Source organism: Aegilops tauschii, chromosome 3, assembly GCF_002575655.3.
Source record: "Aegilops tauschii subsp. strangulata cultivar AL8/78 chromosome 3, Aet v6.0, whole genome shotgun sequence".
Taxonomy (NCBI): domain Eukaryota; kingdom Viridiplantae; phylum Streptophyta; class Magnoliopsida; order Poales; family Poaceae; genus Aegilops; species Aegilops tauschii.
Genome location: NC_053037.3, coordinates 161604303 through 161623440, shown reverse-complemented (window position 1 = coordinate 161623440; position 19138 = coordinate 161604303). Strand labels below are relative to the sequence as shown.

At 46.9% G+C, this 19138-nt stretch overlaps 1 long non-coding RNA gene across 1 annotated transcript; it reads right to left on the bottom strand.

The window, feature by feature from the left end:
- Positions 1-1092: 1092 nt before the first annotated feature.
- Positions 1093-5674, bottom strand: LOC141042321 (uncharacterized). Its single transcript, XR_012204570.1, has 2 exons — positions 4650-5674; positions 1093-4141 (listed from the first exon to the last, which is right to left on the bottom strand). It is a non-coding gene; the product is annotated as an uncharacterized lncRNA (long non-coding RNA).
- Between the last annotated feature and the right edge of the window lie 13464 nt (positions 5675-19138).

Sequence of the window (19138 nt, the reverse complement as noted above, 5' to 3'; positions counted from 1 at the left end):
ACCATGGTCACCACATAAACTCCTTGAAACCAACACATGGACTTCAAGAAATGCATATGGACAAATCCTTCAAATATAACTCAAGGCAACCATTAGTCCATAGAGATTGTCATCAATTACCAAAACCAAACATGGGGGCACCGCATGTTCTTTCAGATGAGATTAGTGATTAGGAACCTGGTATATGTTGAAGATCCTCCCCGTCAACGGCGCCAGAAATTCCTTTTGATGTCGCTTGAAGCTACATCGGTATTTCCTCAAAGAGGAAGGGATGATGCAGCACAGCGACGGTAGGTATTTCCCTCAGAAATGAAACCAAGGTTATCAAACCAATAGGAGAACCAAGCAACACAACGTAAACATCCCCTGCACACAAATAACAACACCTCACAACCCAACGTGTTAAAGGGGTAGTCAATCCCTTTCGGGTACGGAGCCTCAAACGGTGTGTGGACGGGAGAAAGTTGTAATAGATTGAATAAATAGATCGTAAATAAAATAAAGTGCATCAAAGTATTTTTGTATTGTTGGTTCAATAGATCTGAATAAAAAGTGCAAATAAAGTAGATCGCAAAACAAATATATGAGAAAGAAGACCCGGGGGCCGTAGGTTTCACTAATGGCTTCTCTCGAGAAAGATAGCAAACGGTGGGTAAACAAATTACTGTTGAGCAATTGATAGAACCTCAAATAATTATGATGATATCCAGGCAATGCTCATTACATAGGCATCACGTCCAAGATTAGTAGACCGACTCCTGCCTGCATCTACTACTATTACTCCACACATCGACCGCTATCCAGCATGCATCTAGTGTATTAAGTTCATGGAAAAACGGAGTAATGCAATAAGAACGATGACATGATGTAGAGAAGATCCGTTTATCTATTGCGTAGATATAGATCTCATCTTTTTATCCTTAGTAGCAACGATACATACGTGTCGTTTCCTTTTTTGTCATTGTGATCAAGGACCGTAAGATCGAACCCACTACCGGGCACCTCTTCCCATTGCAAGATAAATAGATCAAGTTGGCCAAACAAAACCCAAATATCGGAGAAGAAATACGAGGCTATAAGAGATCATGCATATAAGAGATCAAAGAAACTCAAATAACTTTCATGGATATAAAGAGATATGACTGATCATAAACTCAAAGTTCATCAGATCCCAACAAACACACCGCAAAAAGAGTTACATCATATGAATCTCCAAGAGACCATTGTATTGAGAATTCAGCGAGAGAGAGAAAGCCATCTAGCTACTAACTACGGACCCGAAGGTCTACAAAGAACTACTCACGCATCATCGCAGAGGCACCAATGGAGGTGGTGAACCCCATCCGAGATGGTGTCTAGATTGGATCTGGTGGTTCTGGACTCTGCGGCGTCTGGATGAATATTTCGTCGACTCCCCTAGGGTTTCTGGAATATTGGGGTATTTATAGAGAAAAGAGGCGGCCCCGGGGGCACCCGAGGTGGGCACAACCCACCAGGGCGCGCCTGGGCCTCCTGGCGCGCCCTGGTGGGTTGTCCCCTCCTCGAGACTCCCACCAGGTGCAACCAGGGCCCAATAGCTTCCTTCTGGTCCATCAAAAATCTCCGTGGAGTTTCTTGGCATTTGGACTCCGTTTGATATTGATTTCCTGCGATGTAAAAAAACATGGAAAAAACAGCAACTGGCACTTGGCACTATGCCAATTGGTTAGTACCAAAAAATGATATGAAATGACTATAAAATAATTATAAAACATCCAAGATTGATAATAAAACATCATGAAACAATAAAAAATATAGATACGTTGGAGACGTATCAATGCGTGAGTAATTCCCCATAAGCGTGGAAGATGTAGGTGAGCAGTAAGATTCATCTGTGCCTATTCTATATGTCGTTATTTATATTTGTAGTAGTATGTACATTGTTATACTGTGGTGAACTCTATGTGTGTTGTCTAATTTAAGGTCCCAGGAAGGATGATCTCATGACCTACACAGATAACACATATTGTTTAGGAAATCTATGACCTCTGACGTGATAGGTGAAGATATCTATGAGGACCAAAGACAATATGAGATAATGGTGATCCATTAAACCTAATGCTTGGTTCTGGTTGAAAACGACCACTCTGTGGCAATGGTGAAGCAGGACCAAAGAATGAAATATAATCTCAGGTGGAGGAGTTTCATAACCTTAGGGTCATCCGCCTACAGAACACACATATCAAATACTATGAGTACAATACAAGGTAACTGATAGTACCATCGCACTAGCACACCTGATATATTCTTACCATGAACTAAATTCTCACCGTCCCTAATCTCTTCCTTGTAGGAAACATCGCCCTACTTTTATTTATGTTATTTACTTTAATAGTTGTTACTTTAAAACCTTTTATCCCTGTCAATGTGGTACATTCGCCTGTCTGGATAGTAACAATATTTGCAAAAGCTCAAGCAGTTACTTCACACAAGAACTGTGACACCTTGTGTGATAGAAGCGCTACTATAAATACTCTCCATCGCTCTTAGTTGGGACGATTACTGATTAGGATACTTCTGTGAAAGTGCTACACTACCCTGTTTGGCTTGCAGGCATCAGGGCCCGAACCTGGGTAAACACCGTGTCCTCTGTGTTCTTATTACCATCTAGCCAAGACTATCATATGGGACCCCCCTACACGAGACTGTCGAATTTAGCTCTCACATTGGTGGCCCATATAGGTCCCTCTAGGAAACCAAATCAGCTCGATGGCACACCTCCAGATCGACGACAGCGTCGACTGCGATATGACCTTCTTCCCGGGACAGCTCTTTGTCTTCCAGAGCATCACGCTTTACGCTGATTCGATTGACCACCTCGACTAGATTGAAAACCTTCCTCCTGGACAGATCATGAGATTTGGAAATCTGGAATACACTACGGATTCACGCAGTGAGCTTGTGTTTTCGGGCTGGGTGTCAGACCAGGCTGAAGACCACACTGATGCTTTCGTCCAGATCAAGGAGTCAAACCTAGATCAGGACCATGGAGCGGATCCTGCCTCGTATCCGGCCTTGAACTCTGAGCCGAGTAATGGTGACAGGTCAGTCATATAGCCTAACCGATAAAGACCCCGAGGTCATGTCAGATCGCATCTTGGGAAAACTCCAACTGAGCCCAACCTACAACCAAGTTATGGGTGAAAGCGATAAGGCACTTCTGAATGAGATGCTAGATCTAATTCAGAGCCTTGCGATCTCAGATGATCGGAAATCCTTGTATGATCAGATCTAGGAAGAGCCTGATAAAGCTGGAATTTTCAGCCCGCCCACCACCCACTTTGTCACTATCGTCGAGGACTTGACCGACATTTTAGCCAGTGCCTTCGAGGAGGCAACCGACATGGATGAAGATGTCGGTGAGAGTTCAGATACTACCTTGCCACCAGCCGTCACTCACACTGGCAAGTGGGCGGCAACCTCCACCTGTGATGTCTACATGGTTGACACTCCCAAAACGGAGGAGGGGAGGACCCCCAAAACGCCGACGCAGAGGCCGCCTTAACGGAGGCACTGACAACGATGACGCAAGCAATGGCAGCACTGGAAACAGTGATACCGCTAATGGTGATGCCTCATATGCACGACACCGACAACTAGAAAGGTGACAACGTCACCGGCGCCGGCAATAGCAATGGCAATGAAAAGATCAACGATGCTGACCCCAACCACGACGACTATGATCCGAGTCGGGTAAGAAAGGAGCCTCGGCCCCGACGAGTACGACGTTTTCGAGGAGCCCCTTGAGGCACCTCAACTCGAAATAATCCGCAAACAATTGGCCACCACGACCAGGAGCACCTCTTCTTCTTCTGTGTGATTTTTTTCCAGCCGCACCAACACCCTCTTGCTGCCACTGTCCTGGCCTTGGAGCACATGGTCAAAGTCCACCCCTCGATTGGGCTCACTGAGCAACTCCGCTGAAGGAACCGATTAGGAAGCCCTCTATCGCAGTTGCCCCATTCTTCTTCCTCGTCTCCGGCTTGTCGCTACCATGGTAGATTGTCACAAACTTAAAACTTAGGGTACAAAAGTTGGAATTTACACTAAAAAAGGCCCGTTCAAATGGTAGTGACCATAGCCACCGGGCCTAGAGACCTCCCTGACATAAAAGAGCGGATTAGGGGATAGTTAGTGATCAAAACCGAAATAGCGATAGAAGATGTGCCCTACTTATTGCACGTCTGAGTGACTCGATCAAACTAGAAAGAAAAAGACAAAAGAAAATGCCTGCACGAATCTATGTGTAAAATCAATGACATAGGACTTAAATGTGCAATACTTAGGGCACTTCTAGATGTACTTTAGCAAAACTGAAACAAAACATGCAAGCAATTGCCTCAACCAGCTGCTTGTATGCTTGCGCATTTGGTTCGTTGAATCTAACATTTTTTTACCTCACTGCCATGATCAGTTTTAAAAGGGGAATTTGATTATTTGCCACCCCTTACCTAGGACTTTGATATTTTGCCACTAGTTACTTTGTATTTCATCTGATGACACTTATTTCTTTGGACTTTAATCTTTTGCCACTTTTCAACACAAAAATAATCTATGAAAGTAATAGACAAACTAAGTACAAAAAATAGAGGACCATTGTACCCTTGTACCTGTTTTTTGACCTAAACAGAGGACATCCTTAGCCATTCCCGTTCAAATCAGTGCATGAACGCTTGCACGTAACCACAGCCACCGCCGTTGTACCTGCTTCTCCCCCGCCGGCCCTTGGTGCTGCCCTGCTGCCTTCGCCCTCTCGTGCTTCCTCGACTCCTCTTGCTGCCTCACATAAGCAGGCTGTCCCCGCTGCCCCCATGAACTCCATTATACATCTCCTTAAGCTCAAAATTGAAATGCATAGAGCCGTTGAACCAACGATCCAAATTGCGTGAAACTTTTGGAGAATACTCAGACATACTCACACATCCAGCAGCAGCACATAGAGGCCGTAGCAGAAGCAAGAACGTGAGAATTCCAGCCGTGAGGGCCCCCACGCACACACAGCAGCAGCACATCGCGAATTCCAGGTGCAGCGACGGCCGTCGACGCGCGGGCGAGCCGGGGGCTCCGCGGGGCGCCGCGAGCCGGCGAAGCTCCGACCGGCCGCCGTCGCCGCTCCGCTTGCTGGTCACCCTAACCCTAGGGTGCCGCCGAGGAGATGAGCCAGAGAGAAAGAGAGAGGGAGGGAGCGGGAAAGAGACTCACTAGGGCCGCCGCCGTCGAGTACCACCAGGCCACCGCCGTCGTTGCCTGCGTGCGAGAGACGGAGAGGGGATGAGAACGACCGGCAACTCCTCTGTTCGTGGTCAATCGAGAGGTAAGGCTAAGTTCGTCTTTTTTTTGGGGGACTCATATGAGAGAGGGCAAAATATCAAAAACCCTGGTAAAGAGTGTCATCAGATTAAATACAAAGTAACTAGTGGCAAAATATCAAAGTCCCAAATAACTTCACTGCAGACTTTTTTTTTTGAATGTTGGCAGTTGACTACCAAATTCATTGACCAGAACGGGAACAAAGTACAGGGACAAGCCCGAGAAGGGCAGACAAAGAAGACAGGCAAGAAGGAGAGAAAGAAAGCGAAGCAAAAACTGAAAACAGGAAAAAACAGTAGGCTGCCTCTACTCAGCCAGGGTCAAAAGGGATGCCCGCGCCAGCCATGTTCCATAGGTGAATTTCATCCTTGATCAAGCGAATAAGAGCTGCTTTCTGTTGTGCCTCCTTCTGGAATAGTCGCCTGTTCCTCTCGCGCCATAGTTCCCAGGCGATCAACTGAATTAGCGACAAGGTTCCTTTTCTTTGCTCATCCGCCGCTCGATGGACGCAACTGGCCATCCAGTCTTTGAGGCCGGAGGAACCATCCCAGGTTGCAGGATTGAGAGAAGGATAGTTTGCAAGCGTGGATATAGAATCCCAAACGTCCTTGGACCACCAGCAGTCAGCAATGAGGTGGAAAAGGGTCTCTAAGTTCCTCATGCAGAAGGGGAAAAATAATTATTTTCCCAGCCTCGCCTAAGAAGGGTGTTCGCCGTCAGAATTTTACCCAGAATAGCAGTCCAAATAAAGAAACGGCATTTTCCAGGTGCCCGTGCGGCTCAAATGAGCTTATAACCATCCATGGGAATTGATCCCTCGAACTGAACCAAATACACCGAGCGGGCAGAGTATGTGCCATCCTGCGATAGTCTCCAGGTAATCGTGTCAGGCTGGTCATGCTGCAGCTGGACTGCCTCCAGCAAGGTTGCGAGTATTGTCAGCTCGGTGGTCATGTGTTCCGTCGGTCCCTTGGCTAGGTCGGTAAGCCACGTTTCGTTTGAGAGCGCCTCCTTGACAGATCAGTTCTTCCGCACAGATATGTTGTGTAATGTTGGCGCGATCGTCTTAGGGCATTGGCCGTTTAACCAACGATCATTCCAGAAATTTGTCCGAGCCCCATCACCAATAGTGATTGTTAGACTTTGTATTGTAGCCCTACCGTGTAATATATACCGTATTGATATTGGACTTGTATCTAAAACGTAGGTTTTGGGGGAACTGGCTCAACCCTCTGTGTGATAGGCCACCCTACAGAGGGTTGAGCCCGTTCCCCCAAAACCTACGTTTTTCATGGTATCGAGTCTAACCTAGGTCCTCCACCCCACCCGTCACCGCCGCCGTGCCAAAAACCCTAAACCCTAGGGCCGCTGCCGCCATGACCGCTTCCGCTTTGGGCACCGCCAGCTCCGGGTCCATCCCCACGTCGCTTGCCGCCCTTCTCAACCTCCCACCTCGCCCCTGGCTCCGTCGGTGCCCCAGTTCTTCGGCACCACCATTGTGGGCTCCATGTTCTCAGCTCCAATCCCACCGCCGTCGCCTGCAACCTTCGTCGCCAAGACGGTGATCCTGCCTGCGGCGCCACCCGCGGCCACTTCCTCGTCACTTGCCATCCTCCCGGCGGCATCTGGGGAGGCTCCACCAGCGGCCACGCTCGCGACCCTGCCTGCGGCCGCGATCCCGCCCCTGCCCACGGCGCCACCCGCGGCATCGGTCGCGGCCGTGGATCCTATCGTGGCTCCTCCGCCCACCGTCCCTGCTGCTGGCGCCATCACGCCAACCGGGCCATTCCACTTCGACAACTTGTTCGCCATCCGACTCACGCCGGACAACTACTTGTTCTGGCGCGCCAAGGTCCTACCGCTGCTACGCAGACGGTCTCTCCTAGGGTTTGTTGATGGTTCTCTGCCGTGTCCTCCGCAGGTCATCCCTACCGTCCACGGCCCGACCATCAACCCGGAACACCGTATGTGGGTGCAGCAGGACCAGGCGATCCTCTCTGCCATCCAGGGTTCCCTTGGCGACGGGGTCGCTGGCCTTTGTCTCTTTGCCGCCACCTCCATGGACGCCTAGACGACCCTGGAGCACGCCTTTGCCCAGGTATCTACCTCCCGCTCGATGGCCCTTCGCAGCGAGCTCGCCGACATCAAGAAGCTGGACTCCTCCGCCACGACCTACTTCAACAAGATGAAGGTGCTGGCAGACACGCTCACCTCTATTGGTCGGCCGCTTAGCGATGAGGAGTTCGCCGGCTTCGTCATCAAAGGCCTCGACGCCGACTACGACAATCTCGCTGAGGTCGTTCACAACGCCAAGCCAGCAATGCCTCCTCACGAGCTCTACTCACGCCTCCTCTTCACCGAGCAACGCGTCGAGGCTCGTCGCTCCTCCGCCACCATCACCGCCCAGCCGGCGGCCTTCTGGGCCTCTCGCGACCAGTGCCCCCTGCCCCGTCACCTGGCAAGGTAGCCCCGCCCCCTCGATCGGCCCTGGGTGGGGGCCCTAACACTAGGGTGGTGTGCGAGCTATGTGGTCGTGAACGTCATGTCGCCTCCAAGTGTCACCGCCGCTTTGAGAGGAGCTTCCTGAAGGAAATATGCCCTAGAGGCAATAATAAAGTTATTATGTATTTCCTTATATCATGATAAATGTTTATTATTCATGCTAGAATTGTATTAACCGGAAACATAATACATGTGTGAATACATAAACAAACAGAGTGTCACTAGTATGCCTCTACTTGACTAGCTCGTTAATTAAAGATGGTTATGTTTCCTAACCATAGACATGAGTTGTCATTAGATTAACGGGATCACATCATTAGGAGAATGATGTGATTGACTTGACCCATTCCGTTAGCTTAGCACTTGATCGTTTAGTGTATTGCTATTGCTTTCTTCATGACTTATACATGTTCCTATGACTATGAGATTATGCAACTCCCGTTTACCGGAGGAACACTTTGTGTGCTACCAAACGTCACAACGTAACTGGGTGATTATAAAGGTGCTCTACAGGTGTCTCCGAAGGTACTTGTTGGGTTGGCGTATTTCGAGATTAGGATTTGTCACTCCGATTGTCGGAGAGGTATCTCTGGGCCCACTCAGTAATGCACATCACTATAAGCCTTGCAAGCATTGTAACTAATGAGTTAGTTGCGGGATGATGTATTACAGAACGAGTAAAGAGACTTGCCGGTAACGAGATTGAACTAGGTATTGAGATACCGACGATCGAATCTCGGGCAAGTAACATACCGATGACAAAGGGAACAACGTATGTTGTTATGCGGTCTGACCGATAAAGATCTTCGTAGAATATGTGGGAGCCAATATGAGCATCCAGGTTCCGCTATTGGTTATTGACCGGAGACGTGTCTCGGTCATGTTTACATTGTTCTCGAACCCGTAGGGTCCGCACGCTTAAAGTTCGATGACGGTTATATTATGAGTTTATGTGTTTTGATGTACCGAAGGTAGTTCGGAGTCCCGGATGAGATCGGGGACATGACGAGGAGTCCCGAAATGGTCGAGACGTAAAGATCGATATATTCGACGACTATATTCGGACATCGAAAAGATTCCGAGTGATTCGGGTATTTTTCGGAGTACCAGAGAGTTACGGGAATTCGCCGGGGAGTATATGGGCCTTATTGGGCTTTAGGGGAAAGAGAGAGGAGAGACTGGGCGCCCCCAAGGCCTAGTCCGAATTGGACTAGGGGGAGGGGCTGCGCCCCCTCCTTCCTTCTCTTCTCTCTCCCCTTTCCTTGACTCCTACTCCTACTACTTGGAAGGGGGGAATCCTACTCCCGGTGGGAGTTGGACTCCTCCTAGGGCGCGCCATAGAGAGGGCCGGCCCTCCCCCTCCTCCACTCCTTTATATACGGGGAGGGGGGCACCCCTTGAAGACACAACAATTGATCGTTTGATCTTTTAGCCGTGTGCGGTGCCCCCCTCCACCATAGTCCACCTCGATAATACTGTAGCGGTGCTTAGGCGAAGCCCTTTGTCGGTAGAACATCATCATCGTCACCACGCCGTCGTGCTGACGAAACTCTCCCTCAACACTCGGCTGGATCGGAGTTCGAGGGACGTCATCGGGCTGAACGTGTGCTGAACTCGGAGGTGCCGTGCGTTCGGTACTTGATCGGTCGGATCGTGAAGACGTACGACTACATCAACCGTGTTGTGCTAACGCTTCCGCTTTCGGTCTACGAGGGTACGTGGACAACACTCTCCCCTCTCATTGCTATGCATCACCATGATCTTGCGTGTGCGTAGGATTTTTTTTGAAATTACTACGTTCCCCAACAGTGGCATCCGAGCCTGGTTTTATGCATAGATGTCATATGCACGGGTAGAACACAAGTGAGTTGTGGGCGATACAAGTCATACTGCTTACCAGCATGTCATACTTTGGTTCGGCCGTATTGTTGGATGAAGCGGCCCGGACCGACATTACGTGTACGCTTACGCGAGACTGGTTTTACCGCCGTGCTATGCACACAGGTGACTAGCGGGTGTCAGTTTCTCCAACTTTAGTTGAACCGAGTGTGGCTACGCCCGGTCCTTGAGAAGGTTAAAACGACACTAACTTGACGAACTATCGTTGTGGTTTTGATGCGTAGGTAAGAACGGTTCTTGCTCAGCCCGTGGCAGCCACGTAAAACTTGCAACAGCAAAGTAGAGGACGTCTAACTTGTTTTTGCAGGGCATGTTGTGATGTGATATGGTCAAGATGTGATGAAGATATAAGTTGTTGTATGAGATGATCATGTTTTGTTGAAGTTATCGGCAACTGGCAAAAGCCTTATGGTTGTCTCTCTATTGCATAAGATGCAAGCGCCAAATAATTGCTTTACTTTATCGCTATGCGATAGCAATAGTTGCAAGAGCAATAGTTGGCAAGACGACCATGTGATGACACATTGATATAGATCAAGATGATGGAGATCATGGTGTCATGCCGGTGACGATGGAGATCATGACGATGCTTTGGAGATGGAGATCAAAGGCACAAAATGATGATGGCCATATCATGTCACATATTATGATTGCATGTGATGTTTATCTTTTATACATCTTATTTTGCTTAGTTTGGCGGTAGCATTATAAGATGATCTCTCACTAAATTTCAAGATAAAAGTGTTCTCCCTGAGTATGCACCGCTGCCAAAGTTCGTCGTGCCCAGACACCACGTGATGATCGGGTATGATAAGCTCTACGTCCATCTACAACGGGTGCAAGACAGTTTTGCACACGCGAAATACTCAGGTTAAACTTGACGAGCCTAACATATGCAGATATGGCCTCGGAACACTGAGACCGAAAGGTCGAGCGTGAATCATATAGAAGATATGATCAACATAGTGATGTTCACCATTGAAAACTACTCCATTTCACGTGATGATCGGTTAAGGTTTAGTTGATTTGGATCACGTGATCACTTAGATGATTAGAGGGATGTCTATCTAAGTGGGAGTTCTTAAGTAATATGATTAATTGAACTTTAATTTATCATGAACTTAGTCCTGGTAGTATTAGCATATCTATGTTTTAGATCAATAGCTCGCGTTTAGCTCCCCTGTTTTATTTTTTGATATGTTCCTAGAGAAAACTAAGTTGAAAAATGTTAGTAGCAATGATGCGGATTGGATCCGTGATCTGAGGATTATCCTCATTGCTGCACAGAAGAATTATGTCCTTGATGCACCGCTAGGTGACAGACCTATTGTAGGAGCAGATGCAGACGTTATGAACGTTTGGCTAGCTCAATATGATGACTACTTGATAGTTTAGTGCACCATGCTTTGCGGCTTAGAATCGGGGCTTCAAAGACGTTTTTGAAACGCCATGGAGCATATGAGATGTTCCAAGAGTTGAAATTAGTATTTCAGACTCATGCCCGTGTCGAGAGGTATGAGACCTCTGATAGTACTTTGCCTACAAGATGGAGGAGAATAGCTCAATCAGCGAGCATGTGCTCAGATTGTCTGGGTACTACAATTGCTTGAATCAAGTGGGAGTTAATCTTCCAGATAAGATAGTAATTGACAAAGTTCTCTAGTCACTATCACCAAGTTACTAGAACTTTGTGATGAACTATAATGTGCAAGGGATGACGAAAAACAATTCCCAAGCTCTTTCGCGATGCTAAAATCGGCAAAGGTAGAAATCAAGAAAAACATCAAGTGTTGATGGTTGACAAGACCACTAGTTTCAAGAAAAGGGGAAAAGGGAAGAAGGGGAACTTCAAGAAGAATGGCAAGCAAGTTGCTGCTCGAGTGAAGAAACCCAAGTCTAGACCTAAGCCTGAGACTAAGTGCTTCTACTTCAAAGGGACTGGTCACTAGAAGTGGAACTACCCCAAGTAATTGGCGGATAAGAAGGATGGCAAAGTGAACATAGGTATATTTGATATACATGTTATTGATGTGTACTTTACTAGTGTTTATAGCAACCCCTCAGTATTTGATACTAGCTCAGTTGCTAAGAGTAGTAACTCAAAACAGGAGTTGCAGAATGAACAGAAACTAGTTAAGGGCGAGGTGACGATGTGTGTTGGAAGTAGTTCCAAGATTGATATGATCATCATCGCACACTCCCTATACTTTCGGGATTAGTGTTGAACCTAAATAAGTGTTATTTGGTGTTTGCGTTGAGCATGAATATGATTTGATCATGTTTATTGCAATACGGTTATTCATTTAAGTTAGAGAATAATTGTTGTTCTGTTTACATGAATAAAACCTTCTATGGTCATACACCCAATGAAAATGATTTGTTGGATCTCGATCGTAGTAATACACATATTCATAATATTGAAGCCAAAAGATGCAAAGTTAATAATGATAGTGCAACTTATTTGTGGCACTGTCGTTTAGGTCATATTGGTGTAAAGCGCATGAAGAAACTCCACGCTGATGGGATTTTGGAATCAATTGATTATGAATCACTTGATGCTTGCGAACCATGCCTTATGGGAAACATGACTAAAAACTCCGTTCTCCGGAACAATGGAGCGAGCAACTGACTTATTGGAAATAATACATACTGATGTATACAATATGATGAGTGTTGAGGCTCACGGCAAGTATCATTATTTTCTGACCTTCACAGATGATTTGAGCAGATATGAGTATATCTACTTGATAAAACATGAGTCTGAAACATTTGAAAAGTTCAAAGAATTTCAGAGTGAAGTGGAGAATCATCGTAAACAAGAAAATAAAAGTTTCTACGATATGATCGCAGAGGAAAAATATTTGAGTTACGAGTTTGGCCTTCAATTAAAACAATGTGGAATAGTTTCACAAACTCATGCCACCTGGAACACCACAGCATAATGGTGTGTCCGAACGTCATAACCGTACTTTATTGGATATAGTGCAATCTATGATGTTTCTTATCGATTTACCACTATCGTTTTGGGGTTATGCATTAGAGACAGCTGCATTCACGTTAAAAAGAGCACCATCTAAATCCGTTGAGACGACACCGTATGAACTGTGGTTTAGCAAGAAACCTAAGCTGTCGTTTCTTAAAGTTTGGGGTTGCGATGCTTATGTGAAAAGTTTCATCCTGATAAGCTCAAACCCAAATCGGAAAAGCGCGTCTTCATAGGATACCCAAAAGTTACTGTTGGGTACATCTTCTATCACAGATCCGAAGGCAAGATATTTGTTGCTAAGAATGGATCCTTTCTAGAGAAGGAGTTTCTCTCGAAAGAAGTGAGTGGGAGGAAAGTAGAACTTGATGAGGTAACTGTACCTTCTCCCGAATTGGAAAGTAGTTCATCACTGAAATCAGTTCCAATGATGCTTACACCAATTAGTGAGGAAGCTAATGATGATGATCATGTAACTTCAGATCAAGTTACTACCGAACCTCGTAGGTCAACCAGAATAAGATCTGCACCAGAGCGGTACAGTAATCCTATTCTGGAGGTCATGTTACTTGACCATGACGAACCTATGAACTATGAGGAAGCGATGATGAGCTCAGATTCCGCAAAATGGCTAGAGGCCATGAAATCTGAGGTGGGATCCAATATAAGAACAAAGTGTGGACTTTGGTTGACTTGCCCGATGATCGGCAAGCCATAGAAAATAAATGGATCCTCAAGAGGAAGACGGACCCTGATAGTAGTGTTACTATCTACAAAGCTAGACTTGTTGAAAAAAGGTTTTTGACAAAGTTCAAGGTGTTGACTACAATGAGACTTTCTTACTCGTAGTGATGCTTAAGTCTGTCCGAATCATGTTAGCAATTGCCGCATTTTATGAAATCTGGCAAATGGATAAACAAAATTGCATTCCTTAATGGATTTATTAAAGAAGAGTTGTATATGATGCAACCAGAAGGTTTTGTCAATCCTAAAGGTGCTAACAAAATGTGCAAGCTCCAGCGATCCATCTATGGACTGGTGCAAGCATCTCAGAGTTGGAATATACGCTTTGATGAGTTGATCAAAGCATATAGTTTTATACAGACTTGCGGTGAAGCCTGTATTTACAAGAAAGTGAGTGGGAGCACTACAACATTTCTGATAAGTATATGTGAATTACATATTGTTGATCGGAAATAATGTAGAATTATTCTGCAAAGCATAAAGGAGTGTTTGAAAGGAGTTTTTCAAAGAAAGACCTCGATGAAGCTGCTTACATATTGAGCATCAAGATCTATAGAGATAGATCAAAACGCTTGATAAGTTTTTTCAATGAGTACATACCTTGACAAGATTTTGAAGTAGTTCAAAATGGAACAGTCAAAGAAAGAGTTCTTGCCTGTGTTACAAGGTGTGAAATTGAGTAAGACTCAAAGCCCGACCACGGCAGAAGATAGAAAGAGAATGAAAGTCATTCCCTATGCCTTGGCCATAGGTTCTATAAAGTATGCCATGCTGTGCACCATATCTATTGTATACCCTACACTGATTTTGGCAAGGGAGTACAATAGTGATCTAGGAGTAGATCACTGGACAGCGGTCAAAATTGTCCTTAGTGGAATAAGGATATGTTTCTCGATTATGGAGGTGACAAAAAGGTTCGTCGTAAAGGGTTACGTCGATGCAAATTTTGACACTGATCCAGATGACTCTAAGTCTCAATCTGGATACATATTGAAAGTGGGAGCAATTAGCTAGAGTAGCTCCGTGTAGAGCATAGTTGACATAGAAATTTGCAAAATACATACGGATCTGAATGTGGCAGACCCGTTGACTAAACTTCTCTCACAAGCAAAACATGATCACACCTTAGTACTCTTTGGGTGTTAATCACATAGCGATGTGAACTAGATTATTGACTCTAGTAAACCCTTTGGGTGTTGGTCACATGACGATGTGAACTATGGTTGTTAATCACATGGTGATGTGAACTATTGGTATTAAATCACATGGTGATGTGAACTAGATTATTGACTCTAGTGCAAGTGGGAGACTAAAGGAAATATGCCCTAGAGGCAATAATAAAGTTATTATTTATTTCCTTATATCATGATAAATGTTTATTATTCATGCTAGAATTGTATTAACCGGAAACATAATACATGTGTGAATACATAAACAAACAGAGTGTCACTAGTATGCCTCTACTTGACTAGCTCGTTAATTAAAGATGGTTATGTTTCCTAACCATAGACATGAGTTGTCATTTGATTAATGGGATCACATCATTAGGAGAATGATGTGATTGACTTGACCCATTCCGTTAGCTTAGCACTTGATCGTTTAGTATATTGCTATTGCTTTCTTCATGACTTATACATGTTCCTATGACTATGAGATTATGCAACTCCCGTTTGCCGGAGGAACACTTTGCGTGCTACCAAACGTCACAACGTAACTGGGTGATTATAAAGGTGCTCTACAGGTGTCTTCGAAGGTACTTGTTGGGTTGGCGTATTTCGAGATTAGGATTTGTCACTCCGATTGTCGGAGAGGTATCTCTGGGCCCACTCAGTAATGCACATCGCTATAAGCCTTGCAAGGATTGTAACTAATGAGTTAGTTGCGGGATGATGTATTACGGAACGAGTAAAGAGACTTGCCGGTAACGAGATTGAACTAGGTATTGAGATACCGACGATCGAATCTCGGGCAAGTAACATACCGATGACAAAGGGAACAACGTATGTTGTTATGCGGTCTGACCGATAAAGATCTTCGTAGAATATGTGGGAGCCAATATGAGCATCCAGGTTCCGCTATTGGTTATTGACCGGAGACGTGTCTCGGTCATGTCTACATTGTTCTCGAACCCGTAGGGTCCGCATGCTTAAAGTTCAATGACGGTTATATTATGAGTTTATGTGTTTTGATGTACCGAAGGGAGTTCGGAGTCCCGGATGAGATCGGGGCCACGACGAGGAGTCTTGAAATGGTCGAGACATAAAGATCGATATATTGGACGACTATATTCGGACATCGGAAAGATTCCGAGTGGTTCGGGTATTTTTCGGAGTACCGGAGAGTTACGGGAATTCGCCGGGGAGTATATGGGCCTTATTGGGCTTTAGGAGAAAGAGAGAGGAGAGGCTGGGAGCCCCCCAAGGCCTAGTCCGAATTGGACTAGGGGGAGGGGCTGCGCCCCCTCCTTCCTTCTCTTCTCTCTCCCCTTTCCTCGATTCCTACTCCTACTACTTGGAAGGGTGGGAATCCTACTCCCGGTGGGAGTAGGACTCCTCCTAGGGCGCGCCATAGAGAGGGCCGGCCCTCCCCCTCCTCCACTCCTTTATATACGGGGAGGGGGCACCCCTTGGAGACACAACAATTGATCGTTTGATCTTTTAGCCGTGTGCGGTGCCCCCCTCCACCATAGTCCACATCGATAATACTGTAGCGGTGCTTAGGCGAAGCCCTGCGTCGGTAGAACATCATCATCGTCACCACGCCGTCGTGCTGACGAAACTCTCCCTCAACACTCGGCTGGATCGGAGTTCGAGGGACGTCATCGGGCTGAACGTGTGCTAAACTCGGAGGTGCCGTGCGTTCGGTACTTGATCGGTCGGGTGAAGACGTACGACTACATCAACCGCGTTGTGCTAACGCTTCCGCTTTCGGTCCATGAGGGTACGTGGACAACACTCTCCCCTCTCGTTGCTATGCATCAGCATGATCTTGCGTGTGCGTAGGAATTTTTTTGAAATTACTACGTTCCTCAACACTTCCTTGGCATCGGCAACGATGGCAAGGGCAACGAGCGCCAGTTTGCCATGGCAGACTTTGGTCCCCCCGCCGCCGTCCCGGCTGCCCACATCGCTGCCGCCCCGTCTACCCACATCGCCGCCAAGGGCAAGGACCCGCGCGTCGAGCAGGGATAAACACCATCCTACAATGTTGATCCGGCATGGTGCATGGACACCGGCGCCATGGATCACATGACGAACGAGCTCAACAAACTCTCCACCTACCAGCCCTACTACGGGCATGATCAGGTTCACACCGCCAATGGTGTAGGTATATTGGCCAAGCATCTCTTTTAACTAGTCATCCCTTTAGGCAGCTCCATCTTCGTAATGTTTTACGGGTACCCTCGGTGACTCGTAATCTTTTATCTGTTCCTAAGCTCACCCTTGATAATCATGTCCTATGTGAATTTCACCCTTTTAATCTTTTTGTTAAGGACCGAGCAACCCGGGACGTTTTGCTTAGTGGCCGGTTGAGCCAAGGCTTGTAACGTTTGGAGGATCCATACGCCCCATGTGTCTTCAACGGTGTTCGTGTGTCGCCTTCCCAGTGACACTCTCGCTTTGGTCACCCCGCCACACCCATCGTTCACCACATAATCCACCGCCATGAGCTGCCATTAGTGTCTAGCAATAAAGAGATGTCAGTGTGTGATGCTTGTCAACAAGGCAAGAGTCATCAGCTCCCTTTTGTTCCATCTACTAGAGAAGTAAAGAATCCTCTTGAAATTGTGTTTTCTGATGTGTGTGGTCCAGCACAAACATCTGTTAGTGGTCACAACTACTATGTCAATTTTATTGATGCCTATAGTCGCTTCACATGGCTTTATCTTCTTAAGCGCAAATCTGATGTGTTTGATATATTCATTCAGTTTCAATTGCATGTTGAACATCTACTCAAGCATAAAATTATCCATGTTCAGTCAGATTGGGGGGGGGGGGCGAATATCACAACCTCAACACTTTCTTTAATAAGCTTGGGATCTCTCATCATTTATCAAGTCCACATACACATCAACAGAATGGCGTTGTTGAGCGCAAACATCACCATATAGTTGAGACCGGCCTCACACTTCTTGCTCATGCTTCTGTACCTTTTCGTTTTTGGAGTGATGCTTTTGCTACCGCGTGTTTTCTCATTAACAGATTACCTACGCATGTTCTTAATATGAAAACTCCTATTGAGCTTCTCTTGGATGAAACTCCTGACTATACCTTTTTAAGGTGTTCGGGTGTGCCTGCCGGCCTCATCTTCGTCCTTATAATGATCGCAAACTTGAGTTTTGCTCTAAAAAGTGTGTGTTCTTAGGGTATAGTTCTCTTCATAAAGGCTACAAGTGTCTCCATGTCCCAACCAATCGAGTCTACATATCTCGGGATGTTGTTTTTGATGAGAACGTCTTCCCTTTTTCTGCCATGCCTCAGTCATCCAACACAACACCATCTATGCATTCATCTCCTCTTATGCCTGGCCAATTTGAAGATGTTGCATATTCGCCTGTGTTGTTACCTAATCATGGTGCAGGAACTGGACGTGGAGCTCGCCTGGAACTCCTCCTTGATGAACCCACTACGTTGCCCGTGGCGCACGTCGATCGGCCAGTGCATGTGCATGCACCGCCTCCCGCCCTCGACCCCGCCCCGGGAGCCCCGTCTCCAACTGCGACTAGTTCAGAGCCCATGTTGGCTACTACGACTGGGCCGGAGCCCGCGACGGCCTCCTCTGAGCAGCCCACATCGCCGCCCCTCGCCTGGACTCCCCTCCGTCATCGCCACCGCCATCTGCGCGGGCATCCCTACCGCCTACTTCGCCCGGGTCCACGGCGGCTCACACGACGCCGGGACCTACGTTGCCTGGCCCGCTGTCACCCGGTCCGCCGTCACCCGGTCCTTCTTCGCGGGAGTCCCCTGGACCGGCCTCGCCTGCTCCGGACGTCCCGCCGGCTCCAGTGTTCACTGCTCCGCGACGTCCACACACACGCAGCCGCAGTGACATTGTTCGTCCCAAGGAGCGCACCGATGGCACGGTCACATATCTTGTTGCTTGCCTGGCTCGTGCTGTGGACGATCCAACCGCCGAACCACGCAGTTATCAAGCCGCTATGAGTATTCCACACTGGAGGACTGCTATGGAACAAGAATATCACGCTCTTATGCATAATAAGACCTGGACACTTGTCCCCCCTCCGTCTCACGTCAACATCATTGATTCGAAGTGGGTGTTCAAGGTGAAGAAACATGCAGATGGTTCCATTGAGCGCTACAAAGCGCGTCTCGTGGCTAAGGGATTTAAACAACGTCAGGGATTGGACTACGAGGATACATTCAGCCCAGTTGTCAAGCCTACCACTATTCGACTTCTTCTGCCTGGCAATTTCTCGCGGATGGTCTGTCCGCTAGCTTGACGTGCAGAACGCTTTTCTTCGCGGATTGCTTGAAGAAGAGGTTTACTTGAGGCAGCCACCTGGATTTGTTGATCACACTCAGCCTTATCATCTCTGTCGTCTGACGAAGGCTATATATGGACTGAAGCAGGCGCCTCGTGCCTGGCATGCTCGCCTGGCTTCAGCTCTATGCACTCATGGATTCATTCCTTCGACGGCTG